Here is a 5,625-nt window from a genome sequence, read left to right on the forward strand (position 1 = left end):
AGAGAATCTTAAATGATCATCCACTTTTTTCTTTCCAATTCTAGGGAAGATCTCCAAACATCAGAATTTTCTGTGGCCAATGGCCATAAGATATAGCTGATTTGCGTGACTTTGGGACCAGTGTTTAGGACCTGTTGGCATTGTGAGAAAGCTATGACAGGGCTTTATGTTTAGTAATTTGTTAGGCTTTTGCTTAGTTTACCCATCCAAGTGTTTGGAACAGTGATGACACATCCCTGAAGCTCCTACTAAGAAGGAACAATTGCAAATAGTCTTAATTTAACATCCAACTAAACCACTCCTCTTCCTTTGTACTTAAATAGCTCCTTTCATCTGAGTTCAAAGCTTTTACCCAAAGGAACCTACTCATCCTCTCAGCATCATGGCAGAGTTGTTAGGTAAACACGATTATTCTTATTTAAGGAAGAGAGAGTGAGTCAATGGAGGAATGAAAAGATTCCCATGTTTCTCTAAAATGAGTCAGTAGAAGTGATTGACCCGTATTTCTCCAGGTCAAATCCAATGCTCCCACTGCAGTTTGAAAAAATACAACCTTCCCTCCTAAAACATATAAACTGGAGTTTCGATGACATACTTTTGATGACATACATATTAGAACCATTAAAATGGTTCTAATAATGGGGGAATAGAGAAGTGGATTAGAAAAAAGTTCCAGAGTAAGTCTAAGGGATAAAATACAGTGGAATTCCCTGGCATCAGAACAAAACACAGAGGGATATTTTCTTGGAATTTGGCATCCATGTTCAGCTGATGGTGCAAAATGCAAGCAAGCAACAAATAAATTCCACTCTGCCCAAAGTTTCCCTAGCAGGAAGATGGGGCTATGATCATTTTGGTATCCTGACACTAGTTGTCAGCTCAAGGTCTTTTCAACTCTTTTGTGTCATGGACCACTTTGGCAGAATGGTGAAGCCTATGGGATTCCGTCTCAGAATAATGTTTTTAAATGCATAAAATAAGACATAGTGATTTAATATAACAATAATTTTGTGGGCTCCTGATTTTAAGGGGGAGGGGCTTCTGTTCTATCAATAAGTTAGTGATCCTAAATCTTCTGGCTTTGAAGTCTGCCTCAGGAAATTCCCACTCCCAATCTGTCTGATTCTGAGTAGACCACTCCTCAGTCAGATAGCTTCTGGCCTCAGGATAGTCCCACAGATCAAACTCCTGAAACAATAGGGAAGAGACTACTTTCTGGGCTATAGAATTAGCATGTTAATGACAGAAAGCTAGATAAAGAGGTCTCCTCTCTCTTAGAACTTTGCTAGATTCTTTTGGAATTTGTAATTGTAATGGTGTTACAGTTACAAATAAACTTTGCCCCTTGATTAGAAAATGGGTTCAAGCCTGCAAATTCTTTTGAATTACCTCATGACACCTGTCTATGACCCCAAACTTTTGGGGTCTCCTTCCCAATCTCAACAATAGGATTATAAAAAAATCAATAATATGGAAATAAAGACATGTTTTTTCTATCCTAGCTCAGGGATTCTCTTAAATCTACTTATAGATTCCTTTCGAGTCTGTGTACCCATGCTAAAAAGCCCTGCTCTAGAGAGAGAGAGACATTTTTTTTTAATGAGAGAAGAGGGACAATAATAGTTGTATAGCAAAGAAGGATATAGTGACTGAAAATTCCATACTCCCTGCTCTGTTGTCAATAACTAAATTATGAAATCATAGAATCTGAATTGGAAGAGACCTTAGAGATTAGCAATTTTAACCCATAAGAGAATAAGAATTCCTTCTACAATGTATTTACGAAGTGGTCATCCAATCTTTGCTTGAATGGTTCTAATTAGGGGGGAATCTCTTGTAACAGCCTATTCTATTTTTGGGGGGCAGCTTTAATTATTGACTTTGCAAAAAACCCCAACAAAACCCAGAAACTCAAACAAAAAATGCTCAACTAACCCATATAGAGTATGGAGAGTATGGTCCATGGAGGTCATGAAGAACTGAATACAACTAAACAAACAAGTGAACAAATCATTAAAAAGTTTTTTCTTTATGCCAGCTCCAAATCTACCTTCACCGATACTGGTTTTATTTTCTATGGCCAAGCAAGACAAGTCTAGTTTTTTCTTACACATGAGACTTCTTTAAAATACTTGAAGAAAGCATTTCTGAGCTTCCTCTTTTCCAGGATTAACATTTTCACTTCCTCGGCTATCATTATATGGCATGATATTGTTTTTGGTTTTTGTATCCTTGGTGCTTAACACAATGCTTGAAGCACAGTAAGTACTTACTAAATGATTGTCCACAATGTCCTCTTTATACTCTCAGATCAGTATTTGAATGGGGTGATATTCTTACCCTTCTGCTAAAGCTAAACATACTAAAAATGGGAGGAGGAAGAGTAGGAGAAAAAGGGTAAAGAATTCACTGAAAGGGCAAGTTGTATAAATATTATTCTATCTTTCTATGTAGTCTTAGATTCTAGGGTATTGTGGCTCTGGAAAATTTCATAGGGAAAAGCTTTCTAGGATATAAGGAGATCACCAATTCACAAGTTCCAGTAAATTCTATAGCCCTTTCTGGACTTTAGTTTTCTTTTCTTTAAAATGATGGTCTAGGTAGCTTCTCAGTACATCTCTAAGTTCATTGCTCAAATCCTGACTATGGTTTTGAGTTCAAAATGTTTTTCCCAGTTGTTCTTCATCATTTCTATCACCATGATCATCATGATCATCACTATCATCATTATTATTATGATCATCATTGTCGTCGTCATCATCATCATCATCGTCGTCATCATCATCATCATCATCATTATCATTATCATGGCAATAGTCATTTGTTTAGCATTTGAAATGTGCTTATACATTATCCAATTTGACCTTTATAGAGTGAATACTACGATTCTCTCCATTTACTCTATTTCATAGATGGAGAAACTGAGGCCTCAAGAAATTAATGGCTAGTCTGAGATCACATAGCTAATGAGCATCAGAGGCAAGATCTAAACTCGTTTTCCTGATTCAAAGTCCAGCATTGTCCCTTCCCCAACTCAACACTAAAGTCCCAGGCTGAGTACCCAGACATTTAATTTCAATAAGACAGATATTTGCAAAAGACTGGCTCTTCACCTTCCTGTCTTTCAGTCACTCTGATGTACCAGCACTGGGTATTTCCTTGTCTACCATGATAACTAAACCACTCCAGCCTTCTACAGCTTCCTTGCCCAGTTCTGAAACATGGACAGTCATTTTTGGTCATTTACTCTAAGCTACTCTGCCAGATTGGTCTTGTTTGTAGGAAAAATCCACTACTTAGAAACCATCTTAATCCATTCCTTCCATTTTTATAGATAAGGAAACTGAGGTCCGGAGAAGTTCAGTGACATTGCCCAGTGGGATTCATATCTTAAGAAATAGCAAAGAAGGAATTTATATCTAGGTTGCCTAATTCCATATAATTGTTTAATATCCCTCATCTCCCCTACTCTGACTCTGGCAGCTAGATGGCGCAATGGATAGTATGCTGGGCCTGAAATCAGGATGATGTGAATTCAAACCCAGCTTCTAATCACCAGCTTTGTGATCCTGGGCAAATCATTTAATCTGTTTACCCCATTTGTAAAATGGAGATAATAATAGCATCTATCTCCTGGAGTTTTTGAGAGAAATGAATGAGAGAATATTCTAAAGGACCTGGTACATATTAGGCACTTAATAAAGGCTTAATTCAGGGCAGCTTGATGGTGCAATGAATAAAGGATTAGCCCTGGAGTCAGGACCTGAGTTCAAATTCCACATCAGACACTTAACACTTACTAACTGTGTGACCCTGGGAAAGTCACTTAACCCTAATTATCTCATGAAAAAAAAAAGAGAATAAATGCTTAATTCCTTCCTTTCCCTTGCTCCAGTCAGCAGATTTCTTCAATGTTCTTTGGCCATTTTTATATTTACACCCTCTTTTATCCCATATCATATGTTGAAGGATTTTCCCTTTATTTTAAACTAATTTTCATGTTCAAAAATCAGAGGAGCTACAAGAATTAATAAGCATGATTGATAGCATCCTCTTCTCTTTATTAAAAAATTAAAATGGCAAAAAACTAATAATGGGCATTATTCTAATTAGCTTACTTTTAGCATACTATCTATTGGCACTTCTTTTAAAGTTATCAGTAAGATATCTAGAGAATTGTACAAAAGAGAAAAAAAGAAAAAAATCTCATTAGGATGCTATTAAATAATCTTAAACATCATAAAAAGAAGTCAGCTCCTATGAAAAATTATGTGGGAACATTTTATATTAAAATGATCCTACCTCTGACATATACTCTCAGTTCACTGGATAATTCTCCAAGACCATTATTTGCAAGAAAAGGTACTATTCGTCATCAAAAATTTTACTCGGGATTTTCCTACATCAGTAAAAGCAAAGATGCAGTTTCTATTTTTATACAAATGCATACATTACATTGTTCCATATACTTCCAAATATTCATTTATTATTTAGATGAAATAATATCCCTTTCATTCCTCTAAGTTCCTCTCAGTTCCCATATCTCTTGGAGGTTTTTGCCTTATTTGTTCTTTCTGCTTGAAACACAAGCTATTCAGAATCTCTAATCCCTCACCCACTGCAGTGGTCAATGTGTGCACATGCGCGCGCACATGTGTGTGTATGTGTGTGTGTGTGTGTGTGTGTGTGTATGTATGTGTGTGTGAACTGATTTCTCACCCACTACAGCAGCTAATGTTTATGGGTGTGGGTGTGGAACTGGGATTGATAGCTGGGCTTTTCAATCTCAGTTCAGAAACAACTTTTCACTTCTCCTTGCCCAATTTTTCTCATTGATTAAAGGAGCAAAAAACCCCATGATTCAGTTAGCATTTTGAGCATGTTAGAAAAAGAAAGAGATATTCAGAAAATGGAAGAATTATGTCTACTTACTGTTCAGATGTTGAAGGTGTCATGTCAGTCTTTGTCTTTAATTTCTCTCATTATCTCTTGTCTTTGCTGTTATCCTAACAAAAGCAAGGAATCCAGAAAACAGCAGGCTCTTTCTTCTCTTCAATAAAGATTGTTTCCAGGAGTTTGCTGTTCACTTTTTACCTTGTCAGATCCCAATACTCCCATGCTTGGCATTCCATGTCCCTTTTAGCCTTTCCTCTGCTATTAATAAGTATTAAAAAAGTGACAAAGAGGCTTTGAAAGAACTCTTAATTTCCAGTAACTGCTTGGCTGTAGACACCAGCATATTTTCAGCTTCCAATTCACCTTCTAACTTCTCTACTGAGATCTTTAACCTTTGCTGGACTAACTTTACAACCTTGAAGTACCTGGAATTTCTGTTAGCATCTTCTCCCAGAGGCCACAGACATTCTGTGGTTTCTGTGATCTCAAATCCTTTCAAGAGATGGCTCCACTGTTGTCTCCCTGGGGCATTGAGCAGCTTGGACCACCCTGCTGCCAAATGATAGATGCTCTTTTGGACTTTTTCCTCTTTAATTTTTCCAGCAGAATATATTTATCGACAGTTTTTGACATCACTTCTTTTTGCTAATTTAAAATCCTCAGAAGAACTTTTCATCTTGGTTTTTTCTTAATGTCCTTACTTTATCTTCTCCTGGTTCATCCAGCATT

This window comes from Antechinus flavipes, chromosome 4, assembly GCF_016432865.1.
Source record: "Antechinus flavipes isolate AdamAnt ecotype Samford, QLD, Australia chromosome 4, AdamAnt_v2, whole genome shotgun sequence".
Classification (NCBI taxonomy): domain Eukaryota; kingdom Metazoa; phylum Chordata; class Mammalia; order Dasyuromorphia; family Dasyuridae; genus Antechinus; species Antechinus flavipes.